Consider the following 19,949-nt stretch of genomic DNA (forward strand, 5'->3'; position numbering starts at 1 on the left):
ACTGCTTTTGGGCCCACTTTGCTGCCACTGCTGCTGATGCCAGGTCCCATGCTGAACTCAAATTCACGCCATAACCCTGGCTCCACTGCCACCTCGATAACGCTAGGAATCCCAGCTCTGGACATACCATGTGACCACCACTGCAGCCTGCACCTCGCCAAAGACAAGAGTCTTTACTACTATAACCAGGGGTGTCTGGCTCTGCTGCTAGACCAAGCTACTGCTACTGTCTTGCCAAAACTAAGAGTCCTGCTCTGGCCACTGTCTACGGAGATGATGCCTTGTCAGTACTGCCACTTGAAAAGTCAGCGGCTTCCACCACATTCGATTGCTGGAGAAACTTTGCTGCCACTGCTGCTGCAAGCCCCAAACAGAGGATGTTCCTGCTGCCACCACCACCTCCAGGTACTGTGATGTGGCATGTCCATTTTCACCTCTGACTGCAAGGAGTAGCTGCCATTCCATGTACAGCCCACATTAGCTGCCACACTGATTTTGCTGACTAATCTGCTGCAGAGGCTCCAAAGAAAAGAAAAACAAAACACAGATAAGAAAGAAAAAGAAAGCAAAAAAAAGTAAACATGCAAGAACGGATGAGCCCCTGGCAAGTGTCCACACGCAGGTCTGCTAGTCTGCTGCCACCTTGAAAAAAAAACTGGGATTATCCTCAATTCAATTCATGGTAGGTGGGGGTAGACAGCACTAACCTATTCAATCTTACCTCATACCTACAATTTTTAAGCCTTGAAACGGTTCTTGTAAATGTCCTCTGTTTTGTATCTACAGTAGTCATGTCTTTTGAATAGCTTAGTGCTGTCTACCCCCACCCTACCATGAACTGAATAGAGGATAATCCCAGTTTTTTTTCCAAGGTGGCAGCAGGCCTGCGTGTGGACTCTTGCCAGGGGCTCATCCGTTCTTGCATGTTTACTTTCTTTTTTTTGCTTGGAAAGGGTGGACGCTACGAAATTGTTTCTGAGAGGCGAGGAGACTAGGACCCATGGACACAGCCTTAGAATTAGAGGGGGTCAATTCAGAACAGAAATGCGAAGACATTTCTTCAGCCAGAGAGTGGTGGGCCTGTGGAATTCATTGCCGCAGAGTGCAGTGGAGGCCGGGACGCTAAATGTCTTCAAGGCAGAGATTGATAGATTCTTGATGTCACGAGGAATTAAGGGCTACAGGGAGAATGCGGGTAAGTGGAGTTGAAATGCCTATCAGCCATGATTGAATGGCAGAGTGGACTCAATGGGCCGAATGGCCTTACTTCCACTCCTACGTCTTATGATCTTATAGTCCTTCCCACAATGAAATGAGAATTATATAGCATTGGCTTAATAATGTCTTATATAATTTCAGTCCTAGGAAGTGTTGCTGAACAAAGAGACCTTGGAGTGCAGGTTCATAGCTCCTTGAGTCGTAGGTAGATAGGATAGTGAAGAAGGCGTTTGGTATGCTTTCTTTTATTGGTCAGAGTATTGAGTACAGGAGTTGAGGTCATGTTGCGGCTGAACAGGACATTGGTTAGGCCACTGTTGGAATACTGCATGCAATTCTGGTCTCCTTCCTGTTGGAAAGATGTTGTGCAACTGGAAAGGGTTCAGAAAAGATTTACAAGGATGTTGCCAAGATTGGTGGATTTGAGCTATAAGGAGAGGCTGAACAGGCTGGGGCTGTTTCCCCTGGAGGGTCGGAGGTTTACAAAATTATGAGAGGCATAGATAGGGTAAATAGGCAAAGTCTTTTCCCTAGGGTCGGGGAGTACAGAACTAGAAGGCATAGGTTTAGGGTGAGAGGGGAAAAGATATAAAAGAGACCTAAGGGGCAACTTTTTCACGCAGAGGGTGGTACATGTATGGAACGAGCTGCCAGAGGAAGTGATGGAGGCTGGTACAATTGCAACATTTAAGAGGCATTTGGATGGGTATACGAATAGGAAGTGTTTGGAGGGATATGGGCCGGGTGCTGGCAGATGGGGCTAGATTTGGTTGGGATATCTGGTCGGCATGGACAGGTTGGACCGAATGGTTTGTTTCCATGCTGTACATCTCTATGACTCTGTCTCTACTCTTTAATTCAAGAGAGGGAAGCATCCCATTTGCCACCTTTTACATCTTTTTTACCTAACCTACCACCTTCAGAGAGCTGTGACATGATCTCTCACTTCTTCTAAAAGATTTTCAATACATTCACATTTATTGTGTATTCCCTTGATTTTTTCTTTATTCTCCCCAAATTGTGACCTCACTTCTCCAGATTGATTTTTTTTTAAAAGATTCCCTACAGTGTGGAAACAGGCCCTTCGGCCCAACAAGTCCATTCCGACCCTCTGAAGAGCAACTCACCCAGGCCCATTCTCCTACATTTACCTCTGACTAATGCACCTAACATTACGGGCAAATTAGCTTGGCCAATTCACCTAACCTGCATATCTTTGGACTGTGGGAGGAAACCGTAGCGCCTGGAGGAAACTCACGCAGACATGGGGAGAATGTGCAAACTTCACACAGACAGTCGCCCGAGACTGGAATCGAACCTGGGACCCTGGTGCTGTGAGGCAGCAGTGCTAACAACTGAGCCACTGTGCTGCTTCTATTTGCCATTTTCTGCCCACTCAAACAAACCAACAAGGATGTCAAGGAGGCCAGATTCAATAATTATTGAGATGAGCAGTGAAAGATTGTGTCAGGAAAATCACCTTAACTTGTGAAAGGAAGCCTTATTTGAAGTTGTCACAGCCAAAACGTGGGAAGATTCAGTCTAATAATTATTTTTCAGAGTGCAAGATGGTAACTAATGGGGTACAACAGGGATCAGTGGTTGGCCACAGCTGTTCAAGTATATAATCAATGATTTGGATGAAAGAATCAAAAAAGTTAATATTTTGCTGATGACATGAAGCTGGGTGGAATTAAGTGGCAGTATGGTGTTAAGACAACGAATCAGCCATGATCATATTGTTAATTTGGCCTGAACTAATATTCTCAATTCACATGCGAGCTTCTTAAATCTTAATGACCTATTCCTACTTCTATTTTGTACATTTTTAGATTTTACTGAGCTCAAGGTTCTCGGGATTAGATCATTTACGGGAGAGGTTTGGCCTCTCAACAACTCAGGCAAGCATTTGGCATCCTTACTAAAGTGTTAACCACCTCCTACCAGTGTATCAGCGATTGTTGCCTTACTTTCACACAGTCATTTGGACGATATACCTTTCTTAGCAAAATCGTATGGTATTTCTGCCAGTTAGTAGCTTGGGAGATGATTCCATGTCAGCCTCGAGAAATTTAGCTCAGATTGACAATAAGGTAAGATTCGAGTCTTTCTTTGTCTCTTGACTGTCTGAATGTGTCTTCCTATAATCCCTGACCGTCATGCACTGTGATGATGATGAATCCATATTTTCAGCTAACTCCTTAAATCCTTTGGAAGCAAATTGACTTCCATTGTGACATCATTCTTTCAGGAATTCTTTGCTCAGAAACAAACTCGCATTGCTGCTCTGATTGTAGGTCTCAAATCTTTTACCTTTCAGATGAGTGGGAAGTTTGAGTGAAAGTCTGCATCTATGAAATGTTATTATTAGTTGATAGTAAATAAATTGACTACCACAGAATGCCATGATCTAGTGGGATTTCATCTCCATTTGCTGTTGCATTTTATACCTCTGGGCATACATTGTGAGTGGATCATGTTCTTTTAATGTTTTGTAAAAGCTACCAAGTATTCAGCTAATTTGGCCTGAACTAATATTTCTCAATTCACATGAGCTTCTTAGATCTTCTAGAGAAGTTCAGTCTGCTCCATGTTGAGTATGATGACAATGCTGATGATGATTCTGGATTTTGGGCAGCAGAACATTGCCTTCTAGAAACATTTTCATAGAATTCCTAGAATTGCTATAGTGTGGAAACAGGCCATTTGGCCCAACAAGTCCTTACCGGCACTTCAAAGATGTATCGATGCTACCATATTGCTGTTTGTTTGCTTTATTTTGTTGAGCCTTGCCAGAGTCACTTACTGAGAGAGCATCCATAAATTAGAGACAGTAAAGATTAAAAGTTAAGTTTTGGTTGTGCAAAATGCTTCTTTAGATTTTTTTTATCTTGAGTTGCTCATGTGATAATCACGATAGAACATCTGCTAGCTCCACAACCTTCTGGTTTTCATTTCCTTGAATCATTACTGTGAAGACAGAAGAATGAAGAATTATCGCTGCAGTCTTGCTAGAGCCCTACATAGAATTTTGTTGTAAATCTGCACAAGGAGACAATAATCAACCTCAATAATGCACTCTCTCTCACAAAAGTGTATATGGATTTTTCACAAGAGTAACTACAACCAAATGCTCGGTTTCTCTGTAAGCATAGAGTCAGAGATGTACAGCATGGAAACAGACCCTTTGATCCCACTTGACCACATATCCTATCTAACCTCGTGCCATTTGCCAGTACTTCACCCATATCCCTGTAAACTCTTCCTATTCATATACCCATACAGCTGTTTTTTAAAATACCACAATTGTACCATTGTCCACCACCTCTGGCAGCTCATTCCAAAAACACACCACTGTGTGAAAACGTTGCCCGTTAAAGCCCTTTTCTATCTTTCCCCTCTCGCCCTAAACCTATATCCCTCTAGTTCTTGACTGCCTCACCCCAAGGAAAAGACCTTGTCTGTTTATCCTATCCATGCCCCTCATGATTTTATAAACCTCTATAAAGGTCATCCCTCAGCCTCCGAAGCTTCAGGGAAAATAGCCCCAGCTTATTCAACCTCTCCCTATAGCTCAAATCCTCCAACCCTGGCAACATCCTTGTAAATCTCTTTTGAACCCTTTCAAGCTTCATAGTATCCTTCAGATAGGAAGGCTAGAGTTGCTCACGATATTCCAAAAGTGGCCTAACCAATGTCCTGTACAGCTCCCAACTCCTGTACTCAATGCTCTGACCACTGAAGGAAAGTAAACCAAAACCCCTTCTTCACTATCCTATCTATAAGAATAGGTCAATAGGAATAGGAATGGCTAAAGTTTTTTCTGTTTTTTTAAATATGTGAATGTCAGAGATTAGATTAGATTCCCAACAGTGCGGAAAAAGGCTCTTCGGCCCAACAAGTCCACACCAACCCTCTGAACAGTAAGCCACCCAGACGTATTTCCCTCTGACTAATGCACCTAGCACTATGGGCAATTTAGCATAGCCAATTCCTTTGACCTGCTCATCTTTGGACTGTGGGAGGAAACACTAGCACCCGGAGGAAACCCACGCAGACACGGGGAGAATGTGCAAACTCCCCACACAATCGAATCTGGGACCCTGGTGCTATGAGGCAGCAGTGCTATCCACTGAGCCACCGTGCTGTTAGAGAGAAGAAAAGATTGTATACAGGGAAGATAGGGTATGTATAAGAGGAGATGCAGGAGAATAGAGAAACGGGGGGGGGGGGAGAGCGTGAAGGTAAACGAGGGGCGTAGGAAAAACGTCTGAAGACCTTGGAGATGGCTATTACCAGGCGACTTTCAAAAGTATTTCTCTACCTGCATCATTTTGTTCAAAAAAGTCTCTTCACTTTTCTACACACCATTGAATCTCGGGATATAAGTTAAGACTTCAAAGTCTACACACATACCTCCTCCACACCTGCAAATGCCCCTCAGCCGATTACAGCTTCCTCCTCTCGCGAGAGTGACCGCTCAGTCCCCGAAATAAATGCCGCAAGCCTGGGTTCCGGTGGCTTTGCGCAGGCGTAAATCAATTCTCAGCAGCGGCGCTTCATGAATGTGTGCTCTTCACTTGGCTGCGCTACGCTCAATGCAATGGGCAGCACCAAAAAGTGTCCGCGCTGCTCACCTCGCACAGCTGCCGATTCGGCGCCGCAACAAAGATTCAAGAGAGCAGGTGAGCGCGGAGCTGTTATTTCCTTCTTGTTGCTGTTTGAGCGTGCCAGTCTGGCAATGGCAGATGGGGGTTAAAGGTGTTTGACAACTGATCATCCCCATCGTCGGAGGAGGATGGCTCCTCTCCTATACTCCGGTTGGGAGAAAGTGAGAGCGATCGGAGGAGGAGAGGGGTGGGAGCAGCTTTGTGAGATGGTGCGGCGCAGGGGTAGCGCGAGCGGAGGCGGTTGTGGGGAGGGGAAGGTGGTGAGCGCGAGCGGCCGAGGCTGGTAGGGGCTGGGGGACACGCTCGAGCTGATTGCTTCAGTGAATAGGCCGGGCGGAGAGGGCAGCGCGAGCTGGAGGTGGCGGTTGGCAGGAGCCACGGGGGGAAAGCGCGAGTCAGAGTGGGAGAGTCGGTTGGGTTTGTTGAAAGGCGGGGGTGCTGGTGGTCGCTATTCGCGCGAGCCGGTTGCTGAGGTGTGTGTGGGGGGGGGTGTGGGGGTTGGGGGGGGGGGGGGGGGAGGGTTGCTGCAGCAATTGCGAAGGCGGCCCACCGGCTGGGGCTAGGAGAGATGGATGGATGGGGGAGTCCGTGCAAGTTCTCCGATTCGTAGCTCTAGCAGTTGCGGCTTGTGGAAGGGCTAAGATGTAGAGAGAGAGAGGTGAGGCTGTCAGCGAACAACTGGGTGGAATGGTTTCTTTGCATAAAATTGGAATAATAAGCGAGCACATACACAGACCTGAAACCTCCTGTCAGTTTGCACTCTTACTCCGCAATCCTTTTCAGCCCCGAGTGCTTCCATGTCTATCATGGACTTGTTGTTTCATCTAATGCATCTATGTAAGTGGGTCCGTCTTTCTCTACAACGATAGGGAGCTGTCCAGAATTAATAATAATTATTAATCTGGATGCCTTTCACTGGTGTTGGCGGCTTCATGGGCACCAAGTCGGAATCCAGAAGGAGGCAAACTGTAATTGCATTTCTTTTTATTGAATATTTTCCTCCTGAATGCTTTCGTCATGTCAGAAACCAGATGCAAAGTTTAATGGGTTTCCTTCTCCGGGTGAATGTCAAAAAAGACGAAAATTCCTCCTCTCTCTCCTTCTCCTCTCCCCTCCCTCCACCCCAAACTTAGAAGTAAGACGCTTTTTGTGAAGGTGTCTAGCATGAAAGAGACGTTTTGTTGTTTTCATACTGACAAAAACATAATTAGACATTTTTTCACATTCACACGTAACTGCATATCGGGAGACGGAAATGGTATAATTGCTAAATAAGGTTACTATCCTTTCCATTCTTGCGAATTTTTCTTTCCGCGAGGTCAATATTGATTTGATCGATGGGTGAAAGGCGGTGATTTCAGTGAAGCGTTTCTGAATCATTTTGTAAATATATTTTATGCGGCGATCGAGACCTTTCGCCATGAATGGCCAATAATGCGGACAGTTGTTTATTCTTCTTAAACGTACTTTAATTTCTATCCACATCATATTGTGTTTATTTTACCACTTTTGTCAGTAGATTTGCTGGGTTGGTGTGTCTCACTTCGGCTGAGTTTCTTATTCTCTCGGCTTTCATGTATATTTACCCCGAGAGAAAGATTTTAAAATATATATAATGCCACTGTTACGTGACGATCCGTTCTTTTGATCTAACCATTTGACTCTTGAAAAAATATTAGTTAAATATTCAAATAGATTTGTATCTTTAGAAATTAATTAATTTGCTGCATTTTCCGTTGATATCATCTTTAATCCAAGCTTACTAAATGGTTATAACTTTTTTACAGTAAAGTGTCTGTCCACATGAAAGAGGAGTTAGTTAGAAGATTTTGACCTCAGATTTTTAATTTAAGGGACAAGCTGCTTCAAAATAGCCAAGCTAAAGAATGATGAACTTTTTTTGGCACAATGTTTAGTGACTATTCTTACTATACCTTTATTTTAAAGCTATGTGAAGAATACCACAAAATACATTGTAGCATGGAATAAACATTTTTCTAAACATCTTTAGAAACATCTTTAGGATTACAGTCTGTTTATCACCTCAGTTAGTCATCTGCACAGAGCTGTTTTTGATGTAATGGATGTGCCTTCCAAGGGCAATTAGTTAGAACAGATATTAATAAGTGTCATTGACCAGATTGCATTAGGTGCTTTAAAGGGGACCTGTTGTTTCTTTCATTATTAATGAGATTTTGTAATTTTGTAAACTCTTTTCTTAAGAAAACCAAACTTTTATGACTGAGAAATTCTTACAGTTATTAATGCCACAGTGTCTTAGAAAATAATGACTTTGCAGTAGTTTTTTTATTCACTGATTTTTAATACTATCTTTAAGTTTTATTTAGGTTTATTTTCACTTTTTTTATTGAGACTGAATTATTTATTTAATCAGGCACCTGGGACTGAGTGAAATGCTGTAATTTTATCTCTGGGTTTGTTTGCTAAATGTGAACCACAAATACTATTTGCTTTTCAACTGCAGAATAGCTCATAGCGATAGTTCATGAATTCAACAGTAAACATGAATAAATGTGTCTGTATTTAATGTAGCTTAACCTTCACTTAATAATATATTTTGACCAGTAAGGTTGTGGTTTAATCTTGATTATCTACAAACCCCTCAGCTGATTTTAAGATTAAAATCATTTTGTTATTTCAGATATAAATATTTAAAATTTTCATGAATTATGGAAACCATTCCAAAGTAATAGGAATGTGCACTGTATATAACCATAAAGTATTTGCATTATTTAATCTTGGTGTTCTACCCCTACTTCAGTATAATGTTCAGTTATTCAGCTCCGAACATTAACTGGTTGGTTAGAATGTCAGCGTATTATTGAAAATCCATCTATGCCAGGAGAGCCCTCATGGAACTACATTACTGTATGTGTGGGTAGAAATGATTAAATGCCTAATAGGATATACAATATTACAAAGGTTGGAAGGTGTGTGTGCCATCTGAAGTTTCTTTGGGGTGATATGGCAGAAGTGATACATCTACCAACAACAGTTTAATTGAATGTTTTGAGAAGTCAATTTTTATCCCTTGCACTTGTTCTGAAACATTGCTTACATATTCCTACCTATTTGCAATGAAATAGTGCAACTTTTTTTCTAAAGTCCACTTTTCAGTTTTTGCATCTCAATGTAAAATGTTTATATTTTTGTCTTTGCTGTAGTCTTGACTTCACCATTAGTTGGATGGAATCATTTTTAAAAAATATATGGAGTTCAAATTTATTTTCTGTTATCATTTTAAATTAAACTCCAGAGTCAAACCTCAATGTAAACCTAAATAAAAATAACCTCCCCCACCCTGCAATTTGTTCATGGGTTTCATGTCCACTCCATGAAAATATTGAATGGAATTCATGTTTTAAGAATAATGTGGCTGCAGGCAGTGAGAGGTGGAAGAAAAGTTGGGTGGGGAATTGTGTTCATGGAATGCAGATGTGTCTCAATTTATGTCACTTAATTGATTATCTGCTGTGAAAGTTGTGCAGTATTTTTGGCGTCTCACTTAGGTAGTATGCTGGAAATCAACCCCTGCTATTATTTGGAGTCGTTTCAAAGGTTAAGACTTCATAAAAGCATGCAAAATTCCCCAATTTACCTGTGCTTTAGATCTAGGTTGATTGATTCCTCCCAATTGGATTTTTCAGCAAAAATTAGTAGCTATTACAAATAAATATTTTCTAGCTATACATAAACAATTTATGAACTGTCAGCCTCAAACTCTGTATACATATGCAGTCAGACAAAAAAACAAAACTCTGCTGTTTTGGGTAGAGAGCAAGAATAGGAAGACAGATAAATGTCCATCTCTATAGCATTTGCTGAGACTATCCTTTTGGCTTGTCAGGATCTACTGCTCCTGATCTTCCTTCACCAGGTTCCCTCACTTGCTTACAGGTGATACAGGATGACTGATTCACACAACTTACAGCAACTGACGAGGGAAATTTAACTGGCTTTCTTCAGATTTGAGGTGTTAATGAGTGACCATGAATTTTAGAGGGTTTACTTTTAAAATGTGCAGTTACCCTTTCTATAATCCTTGCTTTTTAAAATAGAGCTCTTCCTGTTTTAGTCCACAGTCAAAAATACAGAAAAGTAAAAGATAGTCTTCACAATTTATTGATCTGCACCAACAGTTCCTCTTTTTTTATTTATTCAGGGATATGGACTTCAATGTTGGTCCAGAATATCTTGCTGTTGTCCTTTGAAAGATGGTGATAAACCTGCCACTTTGAATGACTACAGTTCATTTGATGTAGGTACCTCTACTGTGTAGTTTGAGGGGGAGTCCTAGGAACTAAAAGAAAAAGTGTGCAAGCAAACAAAGTAGCACCTATCCTGACAGTTGGGATAGACACAAGAACCAACAAAGGGAGACAAAACAGGTTAAGAGTTCTAAAAATACAGCATGAAGACTTGCAAGGGATAGCAATGTAAACACCAAATATTTTTTAATTATAGAATGAGGGATCAGGAACAATACGGGCCTCTTCACACTGGCAGCCACTATGTGTGGGTGAGAGTAAGAAAATGGCGGAGCGTTAACTGAGTCAGAACATAGGAAATCCCTCGGCAATGAATGTTGAATCTGGGACTGACGAAAATGAATAAAAGCAAAGTAACTAACAACTGTGAGAAAAAAAAACACGCTAGTGTGATTTCAGCCCCCTAAAATTAAAGGAAGTAGGTGAGATTATTTCCGACATAACTTTTTCCAAATTCTTAGTTCAGATACCATCCCTTTGGATTGGAAAACGTATGCTAAATGCTGGCAAATGGAACTAGATTAATTTCGGATATCTGGTTGGCATGGACAAGTTGGACCAAAGGGTATGTTTCTGTGCTGTATATCTGATTCTGTAACACTTTAAGCATTTCACAGTATGGATGATCTGTACATCATGCTGAAATAATTCACATTTCTTAGACTTCTGTGTATTTCAGTGTCATGTGGACTTGTTTTGATAATTTCACTGATATTAGTTGCTCTGTGTTTTTAATTAAAATTTGTCACTGGACTAGTAATCCAGAGACTCTGGTTGAAGCTCTAAGGACATTAGGAGGGCAAAGAGAAGCCGTGATGTATCTTTGGCGGATAGAATTAAGGAAAACTGTAAGACATTTTATAAAGTGAAAAATCACACAACACCAGGTTATAGTCCAACAGGTTTATTTGGAAGCACTAGCTTTCGGAGAGCTGCTCCTTAATCAGGAGATTGTGGAGAATAAGAATGTAAGACACAGAATTTATAACAAAAGTTTACAGTATGATGTAACTGAAATTATTTGTTGAAAAATACCCAGATTGTTTAAGTCTCATCTTTTAGAATGACCATGTTGGTTTTGGTTCTTTCATATGTAAATTGCAAAACCTTTTTTTAAAAGTTACATTCTCAAGTGCACTTTAACTGTCCAGATGAGGAGGAAGGTGACAGTCACTTGAAAGTACAGAGGGATGCTCTCATAAGAACAGGGTACGATGCTCAACTCATCGACCGCCAGTTCTGACGTGCTACAGCGAGGAACCGTAATGACCTCAGACAGACACGAGCTGCAAAACACAGGGTACCCTTTGTTGTCCATACTTCCCAAGAGCTGAAAAGCTACGTAATTCGCAGCATGCAACGCATCCTCAATGAGGATGAGCACCTCGCCAAGACCTTCCTCACACCTCCACCTCTCGTCATGAAACAGCCACCAAACCTCAAATAGATCAGGTTTGTAGCAAAATGCCCAGCTTTCAGGACAATACCATACGCTACAAGATGTGTCAGAATGTCGACACGCATACCACCATTACGCATGAAGACACCTCCTCCCACCATGTACGTGGCAGGTACTCATGCAACTCAGCCAATGTTCTCTATCTCATACTGCAGGCAAGGATGTCCTAAGGCATGGCACATTGGCGAGATCAAACAGGTTACGGCAATGGGGATGAATGAACACCGCAGATCAATCAACAGATAGGAGTATTCCCTCCCAGTCGGAGAACGCTTCAGCGGTCCGGGACGTTTGACCTTTGACCTTCGGGTGACTGTCCTCCAAGGCGGACTTTGGGACAGGCAACAACGAAAAGCGGCCGAGCAGATGCTGATAGCCAATTTTGGTATCCACAGGGATGGCCTCAACTGGGACCTTGAGTTCATGTCACACTACAGGTGACCCCATTGCACTATACACTGACAGATGGACACAGACAGAGACACACTCAGGCCCTCTCTCATTCACTCACACTTACACTCCCACACACAGACTTAAACCTTTTTTTGCACTCACTCACACAAACACTCATATTCATTCACTCACTCACTCATAATTTGTACTTGCAGAATTGCATTTTACTTTGCTCAAAAACTGCATGAAATCATGTAAGATTCTGTAAATCTGTTTTTTTAGATTAGAATCAGTCTGACCATTGTAGCACAGAGAGCCTCACAGGGAGTTAACCCCTTCAATACTTTTTCTAGGCTGACATGACACCAATTAGATGAGAATTCCTATGGTGTGGAGACAGGCCCTTTGGCCCAACAAGTCCACACTGACCCCCCCGAAGAGTAAACCTACCCTAACCCATTCCCCTATCCTATATTTACCTCTGACTAATGCACCTAACCAACATATTCCTGAATACTGTGGGCAATTTAACATGGCCAATTCACCTAACTGACACATCTTTGGATTGTGGAAGGAAACCGGAGCACCCAGAGGAAACCCACGCAGACATGGGCAGAATGTGCAAACTCCACACAGTCGCTCAAGCCGGGAATCAAACCCGGGCCCCTGGTGTTGTGAGGCAACAGTGCTAACCGCTGAGCCACTGTGCCGCCCCAATTGTTAAAGTTCACTTGACAATGTAACTTTTAAAAAAGGTTTTGTGATTTACATATGAAAGAACTGAAACCAACATGGTAATTCTAAAAGACGCAAGACTTAACAAACAATCCAGGTCTTTTTCAATATATAATTTCAGTTATATCACTATGTAAACGTTTGCTATAAATTCTGTAACTTACAATCTTATTCTCCACAATCACCTGATGAAGGAGCAGTGCTCCGAAAGCTAGTGCTTCCAAATAAACCTGTTGGATTATAACCTGGTGTTGTGATTTTAACTTTGTACACCCCAGTCCAACACCAGCGACTCCAAATCAAGATATTTTATAAGTATATTAAGAGGAAGAGAATTACCAGGGAAAGAGGGGGGCATATTAGAGATGAATAGGACAACCTGTGTGTGGAGTCAGAGACATATATGGATTTAGATGAATATTTCTCATCTGTATTCTGAGGAGAAAGACATTATAGCAAGGGGTTTCATTTGGAGTGATGAAGTTCTAGAACATGTTAAGATTAAGGAAGAGGAGATATCAGACATCTTAGCAGACAGACAAGTGCATAAAATCCCCAAGGAGGCAAGAGATGAATTGTTGAGGCTATGGCAGATATATTCAATACTTCACTGACCACAAGGGATGTGCCAGATGTCTGGAACCTAACTAATGTGGTTCCTTTGCAAGAGTGACAGCAAGGATAGGCCAGGTATCCGAGATCAGTGGTAGGGAAATTATGGGAAAATATTCTGAGGGATAGGATTAAATCAAGACTTGGAAAAGCAAAGATTGACCCAGGATAGAGCGTGGATTTTATTAGAAAGAGACCCTGCCTGATTAATTTAATTGAGCTACTTGCAAAGGTGACTAAATATATTGTGGGTGGTACAGTTGATGTGGTCTACACAGACTTCAGTAAGGCCTTTGACAAGATCCCACATGTAGGTTGGTGCCAAAGATAAGAACCCATGGAATCCAAGGCAAGTTAGCAAACTGGACCCAAAATTGGCTTGCAAACAGGAGGTGAAAGGTGATGGTAGATGGTTGTTTTTTTTTGGACTGGAGTCCTGTGACTAGCTGTGTTCTGCAGGGATCGGTGCTGGGTTTGTCTTTTATAGAAAACAATTTAGATGTGAATATAGAAAACCTGGTTAGCAAGTTTGTGGATGACACCAGAATTGTTGGTATAATGAACTGTGAAGGTTATTTTAGGTTACAAAGATCAATTGGGCCAATGGACTGAGGAGTAGCAGAAGGAGTTTAATTTGGATAAATGTGAGGTGTTGCATTTTGGTCAAATGAACAATGGCAGGATTTGTACAGTTAATGGCAGGCCCCTGGGGAGTGTTATTGAACAGAGATCTAGGGGTTCAGGTACATAGTTATTTGAAAGTTGTCACAAGTAGAGCGGGTGGTTAAAAAGGCATTTGGCATGCTTGACTTCATCGCTCACGTTATTATTAAGTATAATAAGTTTGTACATTCTGTTGCATGCAAGATGTTGAGGCCACTTTGAGTACTTTGTACAGTCTGGTTGCCCTACTATATGATGGATATTAAATTGAAGATGGTGCAAAAAAGATTTAAGGGTATATTGCTGGAATTGCAAGGCTTGATGTTATAACGAAAGGCTGGATAGGCTAGGACTTTTTTCACTGGAGCTTTGGGTTTGAGGGTTGACCTTTTTAGAGGTTTATGAAATCATGAGGGGTGTTGATAAAGTGAACAGCAAAGGCCCTTTTCCCTAGGGGTAGGGGAGTTCAAAACTAGAGGGCAAATTCTTACAGAGAGAGGAGCAAGATTTAAAAGGGACCGTAGGGTCACCTTTTTCAGAGTGGTTCATTTGGGAAACTTACTGCCAGAGGAAGTGGTGGTTGCAGGTACTGTTAAACATTTAAAAGACATTTGGACAGGTATGTGAATAGGAAAGGTTTATAGGGATTTGGGTCAAATGTAGGCAAGTGGGATTAGCTTAGTTTGGGAAATTTGGTCAGCGAGTTGGAGGAGTTGAACTGAAAGGTCTGTTTCATAGAGATGTACAGCATGGAAACACTATAGTCCAACCTGTCCATGCCAACCAGATATCCTAGCCTAATCTAGTGCCATGGGCCCATATCCCTCTTAAACCCTTCCTTTTCATATACTCATGCAAATGCCTTTTAAATGCTGTAATTGTACCAGCCTCCACCACTTCTTCCTCTGGCAGCTCATTCCATGCACTCACCACCCTGTGTGAAAAAGTTGCCCCTTGGGTCCCTTTTAGATCTTTCCCCTATCACCATAAACATATATGCCATCTAGTTCTGAACTCCCCACCCAGGGAAAAAAACCTTGTCTATTTATCCTATCCATGCCCCTCATGATTTTTATAAACCTCTATAAGATCTATCGACTTTCAATGCTCCGGGAAAACAGCCCCAGTCTATTCAGCCTCTACCTATAGCTCAAACCCTCCAACACTGGCAACATGCCTGTAAATCTTTTCTGAAGCATTTCAAGTTCCACAACATCCTTCTGAAAGGAGGGAGACCAGAATTGCATGCAGTATTCCAAACTTGTACTGGAGAGGAGGTTCACCAGGATAATGTCTGCGTTTGATATGTGGAGACTGGACAGGTTGGATTTACTCTCCTTTTTTGAGCAGAGAAGGCTGAGGGGAAGGGATCTGATTGAGGTAGATTGTGAGAGTCTTTTGCCTGTGGCATGAGTTTAAATGAGGAGTAAATGGTTTAGAGGCGATCTGAGTGAAATATATTTCACCCAGCGGGTGGTGGAAATAAGAAATATGCTGCCTGAGAGGGTGGTGGAGGCAGATACTTCTGCAACATTTGAGATTCATTTGAATGAGTTTTAAAAATGCCAGGAAATAGTAGGTGATGGATCAAGTGCAGGTACGTGATTTGTATAGTTTAGTGTGGGCCTGTTTCTATGCTGTATGACTTTGACCTGAGTTCAAAGTCCATTTCAGCAGCTAGTGAAATTTGGATTAAGTTAATAAGTCGGAAACATTCCACAGTGACCGTGAAATTATCATTGAACTGTTCATTGCGGTCCTTTGAGGAAAGGTAATTCTGCTATGTGACTCCAGACCCACAAATATTTAACTTTTAACTAGTTACTGAAATAGCCTAAGAAGCCTTCCAGTTCAAGGGCACTTGAGGATGGGAAACAAAAGCTGGCCTTATCAATGATACCCACGTTCCATGAGAATTTAATACAAATTTATGAATTATCCTATTTGTCTGCTTTCCCTAAATTTGACCTTCCTTTCAGTTTATCTCATCAAATGTTTCTGCAACATCTTCCTATCTTCTATCTCCACTCACAACTCCCAGCCAGTAAATCAAACTATGTCTCCCATCCCTCTGTTCCATTTTTCTTGACAGAACCTTTTGGCTGCCATGCTAGGAACTCGAGGAATCTCTCTCCAGTTTTAAAAATGCTAATTTTAAATCAAGTTTCTCCCTTGGTCTCATGCTTTATCCATTGTAAATGATCTGCAAGCTTTTTCAGGTGAAGGTGTTTCAAAAGCCGAATGTTCAAGTCAGTCTGTTGTGCTTGTGTCAGCTCTTTGGTAGTGCTGCTCAATTAATCCCACTTATTTTTCGCCCTCTTAACTTTGTAACTTTATTTCTTTTTGCTATGTTGCTATTGAATCTGTTTTGCCACCTTTCAGGAAGTGCATTCCAGGTGATGCGTTTTTAGAAGATGTTTCCACATGTTGCCTCAAATTTGTGTACTCTGGTTGCTGACATTTATACCATCAGAAATGGTTTATTTCATCTGTATCAAAGCTATTCTTGAGTTTTGAATACATCTATTTTAAGAATCTTTTTAGCTTTCTTTGTTAGAACAATAGCTGCATCTTCGTAACTGAAATGTTTGCGTGTGCGCGCGCGTGTGTAATTTCAAAGTTTGCCGGTAACGTTGAATTCTGAATGGCTTCTTCCTTGTTTATTGCCGCCACAATAATAGGCTGCAGGAGCATGTAAACTAGTCAAGTGTGTAGACAAATAGCAAATTAAAATTTTAACCCAGTGAAGTGATTCATTTGGTAGAGAGAATGAGTGATTAAAATAATGTTACAGTGTGTGTTTTTTTTCTGAAGGTGTAGTGAAAAAAAGCCTGGGGTTGAATGCATATAAGCCTTTGGAAAATGCAGGACAGGTTGAGAAGGCCACTCTAAAAATACCTTAAATAAAGACAAAAGTAGGACATGGTCTGGCTGAAGTATTGACTCTTTAGGGAAGATAGAGATTTTGAGGGTGCAGAGGTGATTTACTAGTGTTTGAAATGAAAAACCTAGTTGCACAGAGGAACTTGGGGGTTGCTGTTAAAGCAGAAGAGATTAGGTGTTTTTAAGGATGTTTAACACTGACTTCTTGGGTATGGTCAGTGCATTGCTTCTTCCTTTTCACAAAAGACAAAGGGATATGTTGTGATCTGTCTTTGGGATGTATGGCTACAAATCTTGCATCACATCGAGAAGTAAACCAGTAAATGGTCAGTTTTGTGTTGACTAGAGTCATGGTTGAATATATATATATTATATATGTATATGTACAAAGGGACCTAGTTACCTGTGTCAACAAGTTACAAAAGATTAGCATGCGGGTACAGCAAGTTATTAGAAAGGGCTAATAGTACTCCAAGAGGATTTGAGTGCAGCAGTAGTGAAAACCTGGTTTAGTTGTAAAGGAGCTTGGTTAGACCACAACTGGAATATTGTGTGCGCTTTGGCCCCCATATGTAGGAAATATGTTACCGTAGAGGGAACGCAACAAAGGTCGATCAGCTTTGTTCCTAGGACAGGTCAACCGTCCTATGAAAAGAGGCCCAGATTGTCCAGTCTATGTTCTCTAGGGTTTCAAAGAATGGGTGATCTAATTGACACTACAAAATACTTAGTGGTAGACTGGGTAGATGCAGATAACATTTATCTTTTTGGGGAGCCTAGAACCAAATTACATTGTATCTCTAGTACAATTAAAAATAAGCAGGAATGCCACTTGGGTGTCTTTTTGTGATTTTTTTTTTTAAATTCTGAGGGTTGCAAAGTTTTTGGAATTCTCAACCACTTGTGTGTTTAAGGTAGAGATTGATTGATTGATTGATTGATTTTTCTGATAACCAGTGGCATACAGGATAATTGGGGATGGGTGGGTAAAAAGCATTGACGTGTTTGATCAGCCATGATTGTAATAAAATGGGAGGTTGGCTTAATGGATTGAATGGCTGACTATATTCCTATATTCTAGGCGGGTTTAGGGTTTAAAATTTAAACAAAAATGGTCTATTTAACTTCTGTCATTAACATTAGTGGATGCATTTTCTATGACAATACTTATACCAATTAGGAGAAAGTGAGGACTACAGATGCTGGAGACCTCATGCTCCCACGAGGAGGTTGAACAGTTCATCCACTTTACTAACACCTTCCACCCCGACCTCAAATTTACCTGGACCGTCTCAGACTCCTCCCTCCCCTTCCTAGACCTCTCCATTTCTATCTTGAGTGACCGACTCACCACAGACAGTTACTACAAACCGACCGACTCCCACGGCTACCTAGGTTACACCTCCTCCCACCCTGTCCCCTATAAAAACGCCATCCCATATTCCCAATTCCTTCGCCTCCGCTGCATCTGCTCCCAGGAGGACCAATTCCACTACTGAACAACCCAAATGGCCTCCTCCTCCTTCAAAGACTGCAATTTCCCCTCCAAAGTGGTCGATGTGCTCTCCACTGCATCTCCTCCACTTCCTGCACCTCCTCCCTTGAACCCCGTCCCTCCAATCGCCAGCAGGACAGAACCCCACTGGTCCTCACGTTCCACCACAAACCTCTGGATACATCGTATCATCCTCCATCATTTCCGCCAGCTCCAAACAGACCACACCACCAGGGATACATTTCCCTCCCCACCACTATCAGCGTTCTGGAAAGATCACTCCCTCTGCAATTCCCTCGTCAGGTCCACGTCCCCCACCAACCCAACCTCCACTCCCATACCTTCCCCTGCAACCGTAAGAAGTGCAAAACTTGTGCCCACACCTCTCCCTTCACCTCCCTCCAAGGCCCCAATGGATCCTCCCATATCTGTTGCAAATTCACCTGCACCTCTACCTCATCATTTACTGTATCCGTTGCATCCGATGTGGTCTTCTCTACATTGGGGAGACTGGCCGCCTACTTGCGGAACGTTTCAGGGAACACCTCTGGGACACCTGCACCAACCAACCCAACCGTCCTGTGGCTGAACACTTTAACACCCCCTCCCACTCCACCAAGGACATGTAGGTCCTTGGCCTCCTCCATCGCCAGACCCTGACCACACAACGCCTGGAGGAAGAGCACCTCATCTTCGGCTGAGGAACCCTCCAACCACACGGGATGAATGTAGATTTCTCCACCTTCCTCATTTTCCCCTCCCCCCACCTTATCTCAGTCCCAACCCCCGGATTTAGCACCGCACTCTTGACCTGGAATCTTCTTCCCGACCCCTCCACCCCCACCCTCTCTCAGGCCTATCACCCTTACCCTCCCGTCCTTCCACCTATCGTATTCCCAGCGTCCCTCCCCCAAATTCCCTACCCACTACCTTTTATCTCAGTCCGCCTGGCACACCGGCCTCATTCCTGAAGAAGGACTTATGCCCGAAACGTCGATTCTCCTGTTCCTCAGATGCTGCCTGGCCTGCTGTGTTTTTCCAGCACCACATTTTTCAATACTTATACCAACCAGAGTCCACTTGCCAACACATCCAGCCTCTCTTCTAAATCCATGTTAATGTTAGTTTGTCCCTTTTTTAATCTGCTTTCTTGCGAAAAGTCCTGATGAGTGCTGGTGTAAAGCTTCGGCAAAATGTCATTTTCCAATAACCTCTAAAGTGATTATCTTTATTGGTGAAAGTGGTTATTTTTTATTCAGTACAAGTAAAACATGTTGATATCTGAACAGCAATATTAAAGTACAACAGCACTACAATTACACTCCGTGTGGATCAGGCTTCTATCCACTCACTGGCCTCTTTAGTACAGCACATTAATGTGAGTTTTCTGCATAATCCTTTGAGTCATATCATAGACTTCCTATAGTTGCCCCTTAGGTTCCTTTTTATATCTTTCCCCTCTCCCCCTAAACATATATCCTCTAGTTCTGGACTCCTCCACACCAGAGAAAATACCTTGTCTATTTAAGACC

At 42.2% G+C, this 19,949-nt stretch overlaps 1 protein-coding gene across 1 annotated transcript in view; it reads left to right on the forward strand.

Annotated features, from left to right (window-relative positions):
- The first annotated feature begins 5,695 nt into the window (after positions 1 to 5,695).
- Positions 5,696 to 19,949, forward strand: part of fam222aa (family with sequence similarity 222 member Aa) — a 218,967-nt gene continuing 204,713 nt past the window's right edge. Inside the window, exon 1 of the mRNA XM_060843494.1 lies at positions 5,696 to 5,903. The gene's annotated coding sequence lies outside the window, so the exon portion shown is untranslated. The remainder of the gene's footprint in view (positions 5,904 to 19,949) is intronic.

The sequence above is a fragment of the Hemiscyllium ocellatum genome, chromosome 24 (assembly GCF_020745735.1).
Source record: "Hemiscyllium ocellatum isolate sHemOce1 chromosome 24, sHemOce1.pat.X.cur, whole genome shotgun sequence".
Classification (NCBI taxonomy): domain Eukaryota; kingdom Metazoa; phylum Chordata; class Chondrichthyes; order Orectolobiformes; family Hemiscylliidae; genus Hemiscyllium; species Hemiscyllium ocellatum.